The sequence below is a fragment of the Notechis scutatus genome, chromosome 7 (assembly GCF_049901735.1).
Source record: "Notechis scutatus isolate UNSWTSFEM ecotype Mainland chromosome 7, rNotScu1.2, whole genome shotgun sequence".
Taxonomy (NCBI): Eukaryota; Metazoa; Chordata; class Lepidosauria; order Squamata; family Elapidae; genus Notechis; species Notechis scutatus.
Window position 1 is genome coordinate 24,403,070 of NC_142015.1, and position 19,828 is coordinate 24,422,897.

General features: G+C 46.1%; 1 protein-coding gene across 1 annotated transcript in view; it reads right to left on the reverse strand.

Annotated features, from left to right (window-relative positions):
• The window catches only part of GRIK4 (glutamate ionotropic receptor kainate type subunit 4), a 364,998-nt gene extending 351,109 nt beyond the window's left edge, over positions 1 to 13,889 (reverse strand). The window contains exon 1 of the mRNA XM_087970153.1: positions 13,634 to 13,889. The gene's annotated coding sequence lies outside the window, so the exon portion shown is untranslated. The remainder of the gene's footprint in view (positions 1 to 13,633) is intronic.
• Between the last annotated feature and the right edge of the window lie 5,939 nt (positions 13,890 to 19,828).

Consider the following 19,828-nt stretch of genomic DNA (forward strand, 5'->3'; position numbering starts at 1 on the left):
ATTTTCCTGCAGACTTTTGGGGGGGATTTTCCCAGGGTCTCTGTCAGCAGAGACCCTGGGTGACGTTTCTCTGTGGACCACCAAAATTTTCTCGCGGACCACCAGTGGGCCACGGCCCACCGGTTGGCAACCACTGTTCTAGTCCAACCGCCTGCTCAAGCAGAAAATGCTATACTCTTTCAGACAAATGGCTGTCCAATCATTTCTTAAAAACCTCCAGAGATGGAGCACCTGCAACTTCGGGAGACAAGTTGTCCCACTGCTTAACTGTTCTCACTATTAGGAAATTCCTCCTTTGTTCTAAGTTGCTTCTCTCCTTGATTAATTTCCATCCATTGCTATTTGTCCTGCCTTGAAGTGCTTTGGAGAATAGATTGACTCCCTCTTCTTTGTAGCAGCCCCTGAGGTATTGTTCTGACCGGGTTCCCAAAGAGCAAACACAGACAAAGGCAGCAGCCCCCACCTTTTCAGGTTTAATAACGAATTCTGTTCCTTTACAGATCAAAGGCTGCTTTCCACTAATTAGCTCCGACAAGAAAGAGCCTTGCCAAGTTGTTCGTCAAGGCTGCCAAAAACCCAGAGGTAAGAACTAATTTAAAAGATTCTCCAAACACGAACTAAGATGTCCACAAGCTGAGCTTCAGAGCTTCTTTGCTGTCTGCAAAGAACGCTTTTCCAAACCTGGCTTTTATCCTCTTGAGGGAGGGGCCATTACCTTGCAGCCTTACTCCCGAGTCACCTGTGCTGCTGTAATTGTTCTTTCCTCCAAGTAATCTTTTGTGCACGTGCACTTGGCACAGGCTCCTCGGGAACCTCCTCATCACTGCTGCCAGCCCCCACAATCTCTGAAGGCAGCAGTCCACTCCCTGATGGTCCTGGCCCCTCATCTGAGTCCTCACTCTCCTCAGCCATCTGTACCTGCTGCCGGCTAACCACAACAGATATTGGAAGACTGCTATCATGTCACCACTAGTCCTACTTTTCATCAGACTAGACATACCCAATTCCAGCAACTGTTATTTATATGTTTTAGCCCCTAATCATCTTGGTTGCTCTTCTTTGCACTCTTTCTAGAGTCTCAACCTCTTTTTTACTTCTTGGTGACCAAAACTGGACGCAGGATTCCAAGTGTGGTCTCGCCAAGACATCAAGCAAAGGTTAAAACCAGCTACTTCGGATATTAACAATATTAACAGACGGTCTTTAACTTCAGCAGAGGTTAAGATCGTTACAGGGGCTTTTTAGCACCAAGAAATATAGTGCTCCAGGAGAAAAAAAAAAAAGAAGCAAATCCTATTACTACTTCCATGGTTTTAATGGGGCTCTTTCTTGACGCCCATAAGATAAAAGCCAAACACCAGCTGTGCTTTCCATGGTCAAGCCCTCAGTCTAATTTCCACTGACCCCAGAGCAAATCCATTACAACTAATGGGACAATCCTACTGCGGGTGAGAGAAATCACACTGACTCTATTCGAAGTGCTGAAATGGTCAGTTTCTAACCAAGGCTTACCCTAATCCTATTTTTTTCCAAGCACACCCATAAGTATCGGAATAAAATAATAACTGTGAAAACAGGGGAGTGGGATTTTCAAAAAAATCTACAGCCGCCAGCCAAAATGTGTCATTTGCCTCTGATATTTCTCTCGGCTCCGCAATATTTCATTCTCACTAGCAGGGAAAAATGTCTTCTTTCAGATCAGGTCAGAATTTTCAGTACTTGGCTGTAAAAACTAGTATTGGCCACTAGGAGGCAGTATATGGCAGGATTCATCCTTATATTGGCCTTGGTCAGGTGTAGCCGACAGATTTCTATGGAAACAATAAAGGAGAATATTTGTAGTTCAGGGTTAGAATGAAGGGTCCTGGGTGGTCTCTGAGTTTGGTTGGTTTTCTTGAAGACGTTTCCTTACCCAACTAGGTAACATCATCAGTGATGGTCAGCGTCTATGCTGACAGCAAACAGCACTCCTTTACTAGCACTGATGATGTTACCTAGTTGGGTCATGAAATGTCTGCAAAAAAAAAACCAAGCAAGCTTAGAGAGCAACAAGGACCTGACAGTCCCCCTCTTCCTCCTATTCCTCCCCACTCCTCCTCCTTCTCCACTCCATAATCCCCACTCCCTCCTAGCACTGATGATGTTACCTAGTTGGGTCATGAAACATCTGCAAGAAAGCGCAGAGAGCACCAGATTTCTCTGGCTTTAAAACAGTGTTTCTCAATCTCTGCGCCTTTGAAGATATATGCACTTTAATTCCCAGAGTTCCTCAGCTAACATGGGGAATTCTGGGAGTTGGGAGTCCATGTTGAGGTAATTCCCCATTAGGAGAATGAGCACATACAGGGAGACGTATTTGAGAGAAGTGTTTGAATAATACACACACAGTACACAGATACACTGTACAGTAAATGTAGGTTTTTACTTCCAGAAAGTTTAAGCAAAGTCCAAAATAAGCAGTCCAAAATCATTCACAGGTAAAATCAGTCAGTTTTCAATCCAGGGATAATCCAAATATCAAATTCCAGTGTCAAAAACAGTTCAGTATCAGACTTACATTAAATCCAGTAATATCAGTCAATTAGAAGAAATGGAGCAACGACAATACTTTCCAACAGAAGGAAACAGAGATACTCACTCAGACACACTCTCTTCTGAGACTCAGACTAAGACTAAACAACCCAGGTTTCTGGCTCCATCTTATGGCTGTTTGAGAAACCACTCCCAATTGCAGTTTTTGCAATCTCTTAAAGACATAGTACTAAAATGTTTATCCTGGTTTATATATTTCTAACCCAAATAGCTGTTAGGTGACTCATATTCCTAACAGTCCACACATTTTAAAGTGGCCGAAATTGAGGGACGCTGGTTTAAACCTTCCTGTGGGAATTAAACTGACACGGACCATTGTCCTTCAGATAACTATACACGCAATGGTTTGGTTTGGGGAGCTGCCCAAACCCTGGTTTTCGGTCTTCTGAATTGCCTGTTAAGAGAGAAGAAGAGACTCCTTCATGTTGTTGCATTTCCTTAAGTGAGCGGACGTGATTGAGAGGATCTTTCTCACTCTTCTGTTCAAGCCAGTGGTGCATTGTTCATTTTCTTTTATATTTATTTATATTTATTTATCTATAAAATAAAAGGTCGATCTGGAGCTCTGTTACGGGCTACAATTTTTACCTGTGCACCCTGGAGTGGATGGGGTCTTAATTAGGGCTTATTTTGGGGGGTAGGACTTATATTGGGCACAGGTGTAAAAAATCTGTTGTGGTTTGCCGGCAGCCGTGCAGATGGCTGAGGACTCAGATGAGGGGCCCGCGTGTGTGATGCAGGGATGGGGGCCAGGACCATCAGGGAGTGGAGTGCTGCCTTTGGAGATTGTGGAGGCTGGCAGCAGTGAGGAAGAGGTTCCCGAGGAGCCTGTGCCCAGTGTGTGTGCACGCAGGGCTGCTCGTAGGAAAGAGCAGCTGCAGCAGCATGGGCAACTCGGGAGTAAGTCTGCCCCTCCCTTAAGAGATAAAAGCTAGCTGAGAAACCGGAGTTCTTTGCAGGAAGCAAAGAAATCTTTGCACTCAAGCCTTGTGGGTGTTCAGAATATCTTGGTTGGTGTTTGGACCCTCTTTGTGTTTGAAATATTTCTTGGCAACTTTATCTAGTGTTCTTGGCAGCCTTGCACAACCTTGGCAAGGCTCGTTCTTACCAGAGACAATTAGTTTTAATAGCCATTTAACCGTGAATTAATGGAATTCGCAAAGAAGCATTAAAGGGTTTTGCTTTAATCTCTGGTGTTTGTTTACTTGGAACAAGGTTTGGGTCAGAACAAAATCAAACTGGGGCATACTTTCTGAGTAGGTTGTATTTTGGGGGAAACACTACACAGATACATGAATGAATGAGAGAGAGAGAGAAATGTGTTGAGCACTTTGGGTCTGAAAAGAGATTAATGGTTTCTAGGTGGGTAGGGAAGGGGCGGAAAGCAAACCAGCCTCTTATCTCCCAGCTCCAGCTGATCAGCCAGTTCCACCCACTATTAAACCAGGATGTGTTTTTTTCTGCTTGGCTTTGTCTTCGTATATCACTCCAAACCAACGGCGAAGGCTTATTCAACAAACCATAATTAAGTAAACTCGAGCTTTTTTGTGATGCATGGAGAGTGGCCGTGTGTTTTAAGCATCTCATAAATATTAGCTGTTCACAAAAGAGGAGAACTGGGTATGGACAAATTCTCCCAGGATTTCTAGAAACCCCTTTCTGAAGATCAACTGAGAGGAACATGCTGAAGGTACCAAGGTAGAACGTCGCCTGTCTGGCATCTTCTCCTTGCCTCAAGCCAGCGTCATGGACATCTTCTTAATCTTTTCCAAACTCTCTCCCTACTGCCAACACTTATGATTGCCTGCTTTCTAAGCTCTTCTTGGACTTTACAACCTGCCATCACCTGTCTAAAGAAAGTCAAAAATCCCATTTGTCAATTGGATTGGCCTACATTTTTATAATCCTTAAGGCTCTGCATGTTTCTCTCCTGCCAAACACCATAAAAAGGTTAACATTTCATCTGATGCCATCATGACTTTTTGTCAATGAGCTTAGTGATGGTGGGAAGAGAAAGACACAGAAAGAGAGGATTTTTTTTAAAAAAAAAACCTCTTTTCATTAGTCAAAATCTGGCTTTCCTCCTCCTCTACAAGAGAGAGCAAACTTTTTTTTTCTCCCTCTCTCAAAACACATATCAGAAAACTGTTGGACCTTAGCTTATTTTCCAGAAGAAGAAAAAAGCAAGATATTGCCAGCTCTGTATTCAGGCATACGTCCAAAAATCTACAGTTGAGCAACTGCTATTAGTAAGAGACCAACTTGTCATAAAATAGGAAATGCTGGATGTTGAATAGGTTGGGGAGAAGAGGGGGAGATGGCTATGAAGTCTCCATTTGGTCTGGGGGGGAAAAAGTCCTTCTTCATCTGATGCTCTTTGGTCTAAAAAGGATTCCTGGTGGGATTTATGAATGTTTCATCATCTAGGTCAGGGGTCTCCAACCTTGACAACTTTAAGCCTGGAGGACTTCAACTCCCAGAATCCCCCAGCCAGCTTTGCTGGCTGGGGAATTCTGGGAGTTGAAGTCCTCCAGACTTAAAGTTGCTAAGGTTGGAGACCCCTGATCTAGGTGATTGGTCTCTCCTATATTTTGATGAGCAGTCACCACCAGACCATTCTTTCATGAACTTGCCACATCTTCTTTCAAACCTTCTAAACTGGTGGCCTTTCCCACATCTGGAAGTAGTGGATTTCACAATTTAACTCTACGCTGTGTACCTCTAACACAAACCCAACTATTAACAGAGATGGAAGGGACCTTGTAGGTCATCTAGTCCAATCCCCAGCCCAAGCAGGAGACACTGACAGATGGCAGTCCAGTCTCTTCTTGAAAGCCTCCAGTGATGAAGCTTCCACAACTTCTGAAGGCATCTTCTGTTCCATGGGTTGATTGCTCTCAGTCAGAAATATTCCCTTATTTCCAGGTTGAATCTCTCCTATTGTGGTTTGCAAACTCTTGGTTGTTCATATAGTGGGTTGGGTGAACCCAACTGATAAAAATAGAAGAGACTAACCCAAGTAGACTTTTCCAAAACTATCAAGCTCATCATGACTTAGCATGCTAAACAACCATAGCCAAATGCACCTGTTGTTATTCCAATTTTCTATGGCTGCTACTCACTGGCTTGTGGTTAGGAGAAAGTCCTTCAGTTACCATCGGTGTTTCTACTCTACCTTATTTTATTGTGTGAACTCCTCACTCCCATACCTTGCTCTATATCACAGGTTACCAATCTCTAGGTAGGCATCAAAGTAAGTCTTGCTAAAAAAAAAAAAAAAACCATCTTATTAAGATCATAAATTGTTGCTCTAATCCAGACCTAACGTAGCATAGAGCAAGTTAATATCAGGGCAGTTAAAAAGACTCATTATATGTAAGCCAAATGTGTATTTGGCTTAAGTCCAAGTCCAATAAGTCCTTTAATATCTCAGAGTATGCCCGTTTCCTAAGGCATCATGGTCTGGGGCTCTATGTGCAACTCCCCCAATTAGTATAATATTTTCATTAGCAGGATTTAAAATCAGATAAATTGGACTTTGTCATCTCTTCGTTGCAATGAAAGAACCAAGGAACCAGCAACTCAATTTTATTTCCTTCCAAATAGGCCTTAGGTGTCTTGAAAGTTACAGTATATATATATATATATATTCCAGAGCAGCTAAAAATAGCTTGGCCTTCATAGACTTTATCTATACAATGATAGTCCTCAACTGCGTTGGCCAAAAAAGCCAACGCTGTTCTAGGCTGTATAAACAGAGGGATAGAATCAAGATCACGTGAAGTGTTAGTACCACTTTATAAGGCCTTGGTAAGGCCACACTTGGTATCCTACATCCAGTTTTGGTCACCACGATGCAAAAAAAGATGTTGAGACTCTAGAAAGAGTGCAGAGAAGAGCAACCAACATGATTAGGGGACTGAAGGATAAGACATATAAAGAATGCTTGCTGGAACTGGATATGTCTAGACTTATGAAAAGAAGGACTAGGGGTGACAGGATAGCAGTCTTCCAATATCTCAGGGGCTGCCATAAAGAAGAGAGGGTCAAGTTATTTTCCAAAGCACTTGAAGGCAGGACAAGAAGCAATGGATGGAAACGAATCAAGGAGAGAAGCAACCTAGAACTATTTATCAGTGCAACAACTTGCCTCCAGAAGTTGTGAATGCTCCATCACTGGATGTTTTCAAGAAGAGGTTGGGCAACCAATTGTCTGAAATGGTATAGGGCTTCCTGCCTGAGCTGGGGCTTGGACTAGAAGACCTCCAAGGTCCCTTCCACTCTGTTATTCTATTCTAACCTATGGCCAAACTTGGGACTAGAATATGCATCATAAATCATTGAGATTTAAGTCATAATCCTCAGCTTGACCTCTCAGGCAAAACAATCACACAACACCAATGGGGAGATAAAGAGGAAGAGAAGAACCTCTTCAATGGTCCATGAAGTCACCTGCAAATACCAGGTTAGACAAATCCTTTCCTACATGCCTGTGTTATGGGAGAAGGAAGCTCTATGGAATCCTACCTACTTACCTACCTACCTACCTGCCAGGTGAACTGGGCGTGCAGAATTTCCTTCGCTAGCCAACTCTGTTCATTAAACTCTTCTTTAGTTTGTGGTCATGTGATGTCTCACTTAATGACCACACCTCTTCACGATGAATTTTCCAGTCCCTGTTTTGGTCATACATCAAGGACTGCCTTTATCTCTTCTTCTTTTTTTTTTTCAAGTGCTTCTCCAATCTGGTGGAGGAATCTGCCCACATAAGCTGTCTGAAAGTCACTGGCTCAGCGGGAAGGAGAACCGGAGGGTTTCCGGGGATAATCGCATTTAAATAGCACTTAAACCTGCGTTCGAAGCACTTTAAGAGGCACCAATTTTGGGAGCTCTGGGCCACTGTCCTCACCAGCAGCTCAGGGACTAGGAAAGGTGAAGGCTAGTTGCAGATCAACAAGTCAGCTTGTAGCAAACCCACCGTGCCCTCCGAAGCCCTCAGAGACCCAATTAGCCATCGGAATTGAAATTAGTAGCATGCAGATATATTAGTCCAGGAAAGACACCGTGTCCACCCTAATTGCTTTGCTCTGTGACCCCAAGAAGGGGGGGCTGTGTGGTTGTTTTAAAGACAGTTCTGTGGGGAGAAAGAAAGAAGTTCTGAGGAACTGGGGGACATCTCTCCTCTCTCTGTCTCTCTCTCTTTCCCTTTCTCTCTCTGTCTGTTTCTCTCTCTCTCTTTCTGTCTGTGTCTCTGTCTCTCCCTGTCTCTCTCTTTCTGTCTGTCTCTGACTGCCTCTCTCTGTCTCTCTCTCTCTTTCTCTCTCTGTCTCTCTGTGTGTATCTCTCTTTTTTCTTTCTTTCTCTCTGTCTGTCTGTCTCTCTTTCTGTCTCCCTTTTTCTGTCTGTCTGTCTGTCTATCTATCTGTGTCTCTCTTTTTTCTTTCCTTCTCTCTCTGTCTCTGTCTGCCTTTCTGTCTGTCTCTGTCTGTCTCTCTCTCTCTTCTTTCTTTCTCTCCCGCTCCTCCCTCCTCCCCCCCTCTCTCCTCTCTCTCTCTCTCTCTCTCTCTCTGTGTGTGTGTGTGTGTGTCTCCATTGCTCTATTCTCCTGCCTAAACAAGTAAATAAAGCTGATTGCATGGTCGGATCATGGAGAAAACGAGAAATATATCCAATTAGATCTATGCAAAACTGCTTAACTTCATCTCATTTATTCTATTCAAAGACTTCTCTGCATTTAGCCCAGTCTACTCTGTGCATAAAAAGGAAATCCACTCCTCATCCCATCCCTCCTCATTTTCCTTGTGCCGTTTAGCATTATCTTCCCAACTCGCGTGAGTTTTCACAAATTAAGATACCTTTGGAGTAAATCTGCTTTTTTTTTTTTTTTTTGGAAAGGGCATATCTACTCTACAAATTTAAGGCACCTTTGGAGCAAATCTATTTGTTTGGGGAATGTCCAATCTACTCTGCAAATCAAGGTACCACTCAGTTGATCTATTTGGGCCTCTGTTCAGCCCCACTGACCCTAGGCCCAATTCCAAACCAAAAGAAGACCCAACTTTAAATGCATCCTCCCTCTGCAGGCATTCTGAAAACAAATCATCCGTGTGGAACAAGCGAGAAATAATAATTTTTAAAAAATGTCTTTTTCTTCTTCTTCTCCAGATTAATGGAAGTGGAATGGTAGACCGGGAAGAAAATCGAAACCTGAAACCCATCAAACTGGCAGGAAGCGAAGTGGGCTCAGGTAACTGTTGCTCATTTGACCAAACCCGGCTAACGTCGCAGATGGGGATAACCTCTTTATAGGAGAAACGTCGGTCGGATCAACCAGGGCCAGGACTCAAGATGATGGATGGAAGTCATGCGTCACTGCACTAAGATTCAATCCGGAAATTCTGACCAGCGGACGAGGAAGGAAGGGAGTGCTTCTCCTCACCACTGACCAGGCGTTTCTCCTAAAGCAGAGTCCCTCTTCTCTCTTCCTCTCAAACCGAACTCCTCCGCAAGCACGCTAAAAAGCCATAATTCTTGCCCTGGCATCTCCGCAGAAAACCTCCACATCCCAGATGCTGCACACCAGGGCTGCACACCAGCACGGCTGTATTCAGCCACCCGGTCCCAACCTGTCACACTGCAGCTGTAAAAAAAAAAAAAAAGGCAGGACAGCAGCTTCTGCCTGTCATCTCAGCCCCCTGTGTGTGTGTGTGTGTGTGTGTGTGTGTGTGTGTTGTGTGTGTGGAAAAGCAAATATTGCCGGCCTCCGAGACAGCCTCTTCACCGGAGACGGATGCCAGAAACCCAGGGAAAATGCAGCCAAGCCAAGCCAGAGTTATCCAGATTAACACTCTGGAGGGTGATGACCTTGAAGAACGAACCCAGCAGCCCACTGGGGGTTGGTGGGGGGAATCCTCCATTGGACGGATCCGGAGGAGGGCAAGAGATGGGAGGGAATCTTGCAATCCTGATGATGCTCCCCCCCCTGCTCCTTTTCAAACTTGGTATGTTGCAAGAGGTGAGCTGCTAACTTATCTCCCTTCTTCCCACCCGTGGAGATGTCTGTAATAAGGAAGGATTGGAGTCCTAGCTGACCTTGGAGTGATGTGGTAGGGATGCTTTTTAAAGGGATGCTTCCTCCTGGCGAAGAGCAACCCTCTCTGTTGTGATGGGTTTGGAAAGCAACCCAAGAGCTAGTTGCAAAGGAGCGATGTACGGCTGTTTGCACAGGCTTTTGTTAACCCCCCCTCCCCCCTGGAAGCATCTGGTTAGACCTTCTGGAAACTAGGATGTTGGAAGAGTTATGATTTTCCGGAGCAGTGGTCACCAACCAATGGGCTTGGGACCACTGATGGTCCACGAGAAAATTAGGGTGGTCCGCAGAGACGTGTCACCCCCCCAAAGCAATTAATCCAGGCTGCGTGGGAATACAAGGCTGCGCCGTCCACACTGCCCACGGGAACACAAGGCTTGTGTCGCTTGCATTGCGAGCAATACGAGGTAGTGAGGGGAGGGAGGAAAGAGCAGAGGGGGGGGAACTTGCCCCACTCGACCCACGCGCCTGGCCTGGCCACCGGGCTGCTTCTTTCCGCTTCTTTCTTCTGCTGCTTTTTGGCTGAACGCAAGGAAAGCAGCAAAAGTCTTTCTTTCTCTCCCCCAAACTCCGCCAGAAATGAGTCTTTGGGACCCTGCAAGGCCTCCTGCTCCAAGAGGCTGCGCCGGCAAAGACTCATTTCTGGCGGAGTTTGCGGGAGAGAAAGAAAGACTTCTGCTGTTTCCCTTGCATGAAGCCAAAAGTCTCTCTCTCTGTCTCTCCGCCGAGAACAGAACTGGAGATGGTATCCTGTGATCCCAAATAATGAACGATCGATCGGTAGAAAAACAGGGTGGGGAATTTTCCTGCAGACTTTTTTGGGGATTTTCCCAGGGTCTCTGATCCACGGGATTTAAAATTATGAGTTTTGTGGTCTCTGAGATCCAAAAGGTTGTTCTGGAGAGTTTGCATTCCATTTCTCTCTCTGTTGCTCTTGTTGAGCCAAACCACTCTTTATTTAAATACCGCACAACAGTGTATATATCTCAACCTCGGTAACTTTAAGATGAGTGGGTTTCAACTCCCAGAATACCCCCCCACGCCTTACAGGGGGAAAAAAGAGGCAGGCAAACGGAAGAATGGTTGTGTTGATCCTTTGGGGAAGCAACGAGTTCCCCAGTGAGAAACTTCTATCGTAAGATGTCCTAGGTGAAGATTCAAAGCTTGTGGAAAGCAACCACGAGCTGTGTAACCTGCTGTCCATAATAAGTCTCACAGCAACGCATTCTGGACTTTAACCCAATTTATAAACAAATCGAATCATTCCAAGGAAACAATAGATGAATGGAGACAGGGATAGAGATGGAGGGATGAATAGCTAGATAGATAAATAGATAGAGATAAGGATGGATGGAGAGAAAGGTAGATAGATAGATAGATAGATAGATAGATAGATAGATAGATAGATAGATAGATAGATAGATAGATAGATAGATAGATAGATAGATGGATGGATGGATGGATGGATGGATGGATGGATGGATGGATGGATGGATGGATGGATGGATGGATGGATGGACGGACGGACGGAAGGATGGATGGAAGGATGGATGGATGGATGGATGGATGGATGGATGGATGGATGGATGGATGGAAGGAAGGAAGGAAGGAAGGAAGGAAGGAAGGAAGGAAGGATGGATGGATGGATGGATAGAGATAAGGATGGATGGATAGACAGATAGATATACGGATGGATGGATGGAGAGAGAGAGAGATACAGATGGATAGATAAAAATGAGGATGGATTGAGAGATAGATAGATAGAAGGATGGATGGAGAAAAAGGTAGGTAGGTAGGTAGATAGATAGATAGAGGATGATTGGAGAGAAAGATAGAGATATGGATGGATGGATGGATGGATGGATGGACAGATGGATGGATGGATGACAGACAGACAAATAAATAGAGAGACTACCCTTCAGCCTTCCAACAAACCATCCCTGGCTTTCCTTGATCTCTGCTGCCCACTTTGTACCACATCCCAGTTGTAACTGGGCCCAGCTACTTGATCACACTTTGGAAAGCTCAAAGAATATCGTGAAATAGTGTCAACTGGGTATCCTTTACCTTTTGATCCTGTAAAGCCAGGATACTCCCCCCACCAAAAAAAATGTTTCCCATTCCCTAAAACACCCCGATCGCAGTAGGTCCAGCCCCAGCCCAACACCTGGTGGGTGCGACGCATCAGCCTTTGCAAAAGGTGGACGTGGTGGAGGCAGGGCAGCTGCGTCCTTGCAAGGACAGCAGGCCGACTGCATTTCCACCTATGCAGCAGCACAGAAGTCCGGTAAGGAAGAGGCTGCTTTGCCTCCAGTGAAGAGGAGGTGTGACCATGTCTGAAAGGGCCTGCTGGCAAACACAATTCGGGAAGCACAAAACAGCACACGGGATCCCGCCGGGCGTGAGAATGAAGCCCTCGGGAGGTTCCGGAAGGGATGTTAGAGGAAGCAGAACACAACTTAGCCAAGTGCGCTTTCCTCCTTCCCAAAGCTGCTCATGTCCATCCCTGGCTGCCTCCTCTTGCCAATGACCAACCACTTCACTCCACCATGCACCCATCGCTCACTTCCCCGAGAGCCCCACTTCCCTATATAGTTATCCCCTTCCTCTTCCGCTCTACCAATCTCTGCAGCCTCCTTCTTCTTCCTTCCTTCCTTCCTTCCTTCCTTATCCTTCCTTCCTTCCTTCCTTCCTTATCCATCTATCCTTCCTTCCTATTCTTCCTTATCCTTCCTTCCTTCCTTTCCTTCCTTCCTTATCCATCCTTATGCTTCCTTCCATCCTTATCCTTCCTTCCTTTCCTTCCTTATCCGTCCTTCCTTCCTTGTTCGCCTTCCTTATTCTCCTTCCTTCCTTATCCTTCCTTCCTTTCTTGTTCTCCTTCCTTATTCTTCCTCCCCTCCCTTCTCTCCTTCCTTCCTTTCTCTCCTTCCTTCCTTCCTTCTTGCCTGCCTTCCTTTCCTTCCATTTCCCTCCCCCTTCAACCACTTGTTCCTTTCTTACACCATTCCACTTGGCCAACAGAGAACAAGGCACCCCCAAAGCCTCTTTCTCTCTCTTTCTCTCTTTTCTTCTTTGAATCAAATTGGTTCCTCAGAAAAGAAAAAAACAAAACAAAAAACAAAACAGGAGCCCAAGAAACAGTTCAAAGACTTCCTCATGTCACTCACGCTCTTCCAGGAGAGCCAGCCAGGCTCCCTTCTCCTTGGACGCCCCTCTCCTTCCTCACTTCGCAAGAGGGGCCCCCCCCATAAAATCCCATTCCAGGACCCCCTTCTGGGGTTTCCATCCAGGAAGGGGTTGACTCAGTTCTGGTTCCCTCTTCTTTAGAGAGACATCCCTCCTTACCCAAATCTCCTCTCTCTTTCCTTCCTCTTCCACTCCCCCCCAAATCTCCTCTCTTAACCCTGTAAGGTTGGGGAGAAGTGGCCACCAGGAAAGGGATGGAGAAGTGGGGTGGGGGGAAAGGAGAAGGGAACTTGGAAGCGAAGGAGGGCAGAGAACTGGGCGCGATCTCCCCAACAGACCAGCCCAAGGGAGCCTGGCCTCCTCGGGGGGCATCCGAGCCTGGCACCCCGGAACTCCCGAGATGATTCGGGGAAATCGGGCGGTCGGAAGCCCAACGCTGGCACGGCGACTGGTGTGTGTGTGTGGGGGGGGTTAGGAACCCCAAAAGATCTACCGAGCCTTGGCGCCCGGCTAAGAGGAGAAGGGGACCCCTTCCCACCTTCTTCTCCGGGGATGATGATGGGAGGGGGTTGAGAAAGGGCTACACCCCCCAAAAAAAAGATGCTGCGTCCGGAATCTGGGGCCAGAAAGCGGGGCGCAGGAGCCCAGCAGCCGCCTAGCTGAGACACTACCCCCCAGCCCACCCCACCCGAGAGGCGGAGGGTCGCGGCGGAGGCTGCGGCTGGCGGCGGCGGCGGCGGCGGCGGCGACGGAAACTCCTACCTGGGCGGCTCCGCAGGGTCTGGGGGGCGCAGCTGGGCGGCCGGCTCGGAGGCGCCCCCGGTTCCTCCGCTGCCGGGAGGACAGCGCGGCCAGGGAGGGAGGAGGAGGGAAGGACGGAGGACGCAGCAGCAACAGCAGGAACAGCAGCGGCGCCGCGGATGGAGCGCTGGCCGGCCGCGCTGGCGGGGAGACCCGGAGCGAGAAGCGCCGCGCTCTGCGAAGCGGCGGCGGCGGCGGCACCAGCAGCAGCAGCAGCAGCAGCACCGGAGCCGCGTTCCAGCGCCGGCGGGCGAAGAGGGCCGAGCGAGCGGCAGGGCGACCCCGGTGGCCACGGGGAGGAATTGCACGGACACGCAGCCGAATTACCAATGGGGTGGGGGGAGTGATGGAAATGAGGGGGGAGAGGGGGGCTTGCAATTGCAATAATGCTTCGGCCCCGCAAGGAACGGCTGTGGTCGATCCGTGGGAATCTCTCCCCGTTCCCCCCCGCCCCCGAGCGGGATCATGACATCATCCCCGGGGGAGGGTTTGCAAAGGATCGCTGCGCTCGGGAAACCGGGACCTTTGGACTTCCCACGCCCGGGAATCGTGACCTTCGGTCCGCGGGTTTATCTTTGGGTGGATGGGGAGGGGCAGGAAGGAGAGGGGTCTCCTCGCGCTGGAGAGAGAGAGAGAGACGTCCACGTGGGGGAAGGAAAGGGGTGTGGAGGGAGGGGGCAGGCGCCGAGGGGCTGGAGAGGTCCCGTGGGGGGGGAGCTGGGCGACCCACGGGACACGCCACAGGGAGATGTGGCGGGTGGGGGGGGTGCGGTACTGAAGAATCTTTGGGCACCTCTGTTGGGTGGACGGGGAAGGAGGAGAAGACTTGAGGGGGAGCGGCTCTTTCTTCATCTGCCCCCCCAAAGGACACGTTTGGAGTCGCTTTGGGGTTCTGAGCCCCGGCCCGGCAAGGGATCAAAAGCGAAGGGGAGGACGCGGCGACTCTGCTGGGGAGGAAGTCAGGACAGCTGCTGCGAGAAAAAGGAGCAACAGGTAGAGGGAAGGAGGGAGGGAGGGGAAGGGGAAGGGAGGAGAAAGGAAGAAAGGAGAAAGGAAGGAAGGAAGGAAGGAAGGAAGAAAAAGGAAGAAGGAAGGAAGGAAAGGAAAGGTAAGGAAGGAAGGAAGGAGAAGGAAGGAAGGAAGGAAGAGGAAGGAAGGAAGGAGAAAGAAGGAAGGGAGAAGAAGGAAGGAGAGAAGGAAGGAAGGAGAAAGAAAGGAAGGAAGGAAGGAGAAAAGGAAGGAAGGAAGGAGAAGAAGGAAGGAAGGAGAGAAGGAAGGAGAAAGAAGGGGAGGAAGGAAGGAGAAAGAAAGGTAGGAAGGAAGAAGAAAAAGGAAGGAAGGAAGGAAGGAGAAAGAAAGGTAGGAAGGAAGAAAGAAGAGAAGGAAGGAAAAGAAAGGAAGGAGAAAGAAGGAAGGTAGGAAGGAAGGAGAAAGAGAAGGAAGGAAGAAGAAAGGGAAGGAAGGAAGGAAGGAGAAAGAAAGGTAGGAAGGAAGTAGAAAGAGAAGGAAGGAGAAGGAAGGAAGGAGAAATAAGGAAAAAGAAAGATAGGAAGGAAGGAGAAAGAGAAGGAAGGGAGGAGAAAGGTAGGAAGGAAGGAATGAGAGAGAAGGAAGGAAGGAAGAAAAGTAGGAAGAAGAGACAATGCCAAACTCATGTCGAACTTCCATGACTGTAACCAGCTGGAGAGCACAGGGATGCTGGACTCTGCATTGGGGAGGAGGCTGGCCCGTCACCAAAGGGGGAGGACGGTGGGGACCTCCCAGGGGCTCCCTCTTCTGGGCGACTGACCTCCTCCCAAGGACCAGTTGACCGGCCGAGGCTGGGCGCAGAGCAGGGCGGGCGCCACTGTGTGGTCAGGAAGGAAACACGGTGCAGTATGTCAAGCCAAATCATCTTGGTGCACACTTAGTAAAGCTAAACCATTTTTCAAGCACGGAGAAGCCACCATTCGCAGAATCATAGAATGGGATGGGGCCTTGGAGGTCTTCTAGTCTGACCTCCCCCCATCCCAGAAGAAGGATCCCCAGACTTTCCTAAACCAGTGGCCTTCTAGCCTTTGTTTAGAAGCTTCCAGCGATGGAGCTTCCATAACTCTAAGAGACAAGCTGTTTCGATACTTCATAGCTTTCCTGACCGGGAAATTCCTCCAGTGGGATCTGTTTCTCTTTAAAGCTTCCATCTCTGGCCATTGTCCTACTTTCTGATGAGCAAATCCACCTTCTCTTTCCTTCAAGCCTCGTTGCTCTTCTCTTCGCTCTTCTCAGATCCTTTTTTTTTTTTTAAACAATTTTATTAGTTTTTAAAAACAAAACAGACAAAACATAAAAACATCCAGCTTTCTTTCATAAATATACAAACAGTGTGTCGGTTGGTTTACCAGTTTTTGTGCATTCATTTCGTAGTCTCAATTACAGTTACATTACATAATAACTCATATTATCAATCAAAAGTTATATACCCTAGTATCACTATTAAACAATCATTTGACTATAATTTTATTCATTCATACTTTGCGAGATAACTATAATTTACTTAATTTATTTTATAACAAATCATATAATCATACCAAATCTATCCTGAAGACATTTTATAAATGTGATATCAAATAAAAAAGAAAAAAAATCTCTTTATATATTCATTATTATCTAAAATTCTAAATATTCTATTATTGTATTTTGTCATCCAACCATTGATAGAAAAGGTCCCAAATTTTATAAAATTGTTTATCCTCTTGTTCTCTAATTTCTGAAAAATGCTGGAAGTGTCATCAGATACCTGATGTCATCAGATACCATATGTGGTGGACTTGTGAGGATGCTAGAAAATACTGGACTAAAATTCGCATGTGGTTGGAAAGAAACACATAGATTTGAAACCAGGGATCTTTTTATTGGGAATCTTACCTGATACATATAATAAAGATTTGAAATACCTGATTGTAAATGTAAATGTAAATACCATTGCAGGAAGAAATTATTAAGAAAATATTGGAATGTGCTGAAATGAGTAGATTGACATTTGAAATTAGAGAACAAGAGGATAAACTCTTCTCAGATCCTTTAGCCTCCTCCTTTTTTTTTTCCTTCAAAATATTTGGAGTGTGTGTAGTTGCGGGTATCTATTGGAGCAGGGGTGAATTCATAGCTCAGGAGGTTGGAGGAATAATGAGTATGCAGTGGTCTAGTGGTGGAGCTCTCACCTCAGGCTGTGAGTTCGATCCTCGGTAGAGGCAGATATTTTTCTCTTTCTGGGCACGATGAGAATATATCTGCTGAATAGAACTCTGCATTGGTGACAGGAAGGGTATCCGGCCAGTAAACACTCAGTTCCCATTCAGTTGCCCAGACTGCAACCTGCAAGAGATAATGGGGTCATTAAAAGGAGATGATGATGATGATGATGATGATGATGGAGGAATAAGTATTTCTTGTAAGACTGGTAGATGACACCAGAGAAACTAACATGGAGGTCCCCAACCTTTTGGGCATCAGGGATCAGTTCCATGGACCAGACAGAGCATGTTTTCATGTGCTGCCTGCATCCACAGATGGGGCTTCACTTGTTTGTGCGGCCCAGTTTCTAGTATAACATGGCCCAGTGCTGATCCATGGCCTTGGGGGGTGGTGGTTAGGGACCCCTGATCTAACATACATCTGGTCAATGTTAAACATGTTTAAAAAAAACATGCAGGGGCTTTTTACCGTGCATCGTATACTTGTGAAAAAGCAAACAATAATCGTCTATGGAGATTCTCCATCATTCAGGTCATGGTTGTTCCAAAGGTGCTTTTTTCAAGAGGCAACTGGACTTTCTGTTTTTTTTCTTTTGAAGACATTTCGCTTCTCATCCAAGAAGCTTCTTCAGTTCTGATCAGAGCTGAAGAAGCTTCTTGGATGAGAAGCGAAACATCTTCAAAGAAAAACCAGAAGGTCCAAGTTGCCTCTTGAAAAAAAGCACTTTTGGGACGAACAATAACAGGATATACATACACACGATGACACAAATAATTTTGGAAGATTCATATTGAGACGAAACCCAAAACTTTTTTCCATTGGGATGTAGGAATGGCCAATGAGAAAAGACTTAATTTTATGTACAACAACTTTGAGAAAGGTTGTTATATGCACAATGATGGAGAAATGCTAAAACACTGACAATGAAGAGGGGGAAAATTGTGAAGTTTGCAGAAATGGCAAAACAGACCGGATTGCGCAGGAAAAAATCAATAAATGTTTTTATAAAAGACTAGAAATCTTTTATGGACTTTTTCCTGCAAATGAAAAAGAATGAAATGATGATTTCAACTGAAAAATGGTTGAATATGAAGCTGAAAGGATTTTCTTTCTTTTCTTTCTTTCTTTCTTTCATCCTTCCTTTCCTCCCTTTCTTTTTTGAAATATTAAAGGAGGAAGAATGGGTTTGTTTATAATCATTGAAAAGAATATTGGGAATTGCTGGTTGTTTTAGATTTGTTTTCTTTCATTATCTTTTCTTTTTGCTCTACTGCTTTCTTTCTACACCTCTTTTTGATTCTTCTGATATTTGTTATGGTCAGAAAACTGAAATCAGCCACATCAGATCGAACCATTGTCTTTTTTCTCCCCCAACTAACTGATGTTCAGTGATCATAATTCAAATAGAATTTTATGATTGAGGCATATAGCCCATACTATCTTTTGACAATTGCATTTGCTCCATCTAATGTCTCCGGAACTTCCCACACAGCCTTTTGACAGCAAAATTCAGCACTTTATTTTCTTTGAAGAATGAACTCACTTAAGTTCAGGGGAAATGCATTCCTGCCTAAGGGTGGGTAGCATTGAATAGGGGCAATGTGGAGATGGATGCATTTTTAGCTACTATATTTTCTCCAATTTTGACAGCACAATTGTTGATAAAAGTTAGGCCATGATTGATAATGATGTGAAGTTCTCTGACCTTCATTGTCGAATTGCCTAGGGCAGTGGTCACCAACCAATGGGCCGGGGACCACTGGTGGTCCGCAAGAAAGTTTTGGTGGTCCGCAGAGAAATGTCACCTCCAAAGCACCCTCAAAAGCAATTAATCCAGGCTGCACGGGAACACAAGGCTGCACCTCCCACAAGGCCCGCGGGAACACAAGGCTTGCATCACTTGCATTGAGAACATCACGAGGTAGTGAAGGGAGGGGGGAAAGGTAAGAGGGGAGAACTTGCTCCACTAGCCCCATGCACCTGGCCTGGCCACCAGGCTACTTCTTTCCACTTCTTTCTTCTGCTTTTGGCTGCATGCAAGGAAAGCAGCAAAAGTCTTTCTTTCTCTCCCCCAAACTCCGCCAGCAATGAGTCTTTGGGACCCTGCAAGGCCTCCTGCTCCAAGAGGCTGTGCCGGCATGACAAGTCTCACAAGGACTCATTTCTGGCGGAGTTTGAGGGAGAGAAAGAAAGACTTCTGCTGCTCCTGCTGCTTTCCTTGCATGAAGCCAAAAGTCTCTCTCTCCCTCCCTCCTTCCCTTTCTCTCTCTCTCCCTGAGAACGGAGCTGGAGACGGTATCCTGCGATCCCAAATAAAGAATGATCGATCGGTAGGAAAACGAGTGGGAATTTTTCCTGCAGACTTTTTGGGGATTTTCCCAGGGTCTCTGGTCCACGGGATTTAAAATGATGAGTTTGGTGGTCCCTGAGGTCCAAAAGGTTGGTGACCCCTGGTTCAGACTAGTCCTTGTTTAGGGACTGCCTCACAGTTACAACAGTGATGAAAAAGTACATTTGCAATCAATCCTTGCATTTAGAACCTTTGTAGGTCTATGAAGCAAAGGAAAGTTGCAGTAAGACCATAAATTTGTGATGTTTCATTTAGTAATTGCTTCGCTTTGTAACCACATCACTGGTCCCCAATTGTGGTCCCTAATGAAGATTACTTGCAAACGTTTCATTACCCCACTAGGTAACATCATCAGTGTCAGGGAATGTAGGAGTTTGTCTTCTATCAGTGGATAATGTTTATTTGGGGCAGAGATTTGCGAGGTGGTGAAAAAGTTTGGTTAAAATCAGAGTACTAACAATCACCTTGCTCTCCCACCAAAATTCTAATCCCAGTTGTGGTTGCAAGTTGTATACTGTGTGCAGGTTGGTTGGTTTTTTTAAATATGGGACTGTTGGGGGGGGAAAACTTAC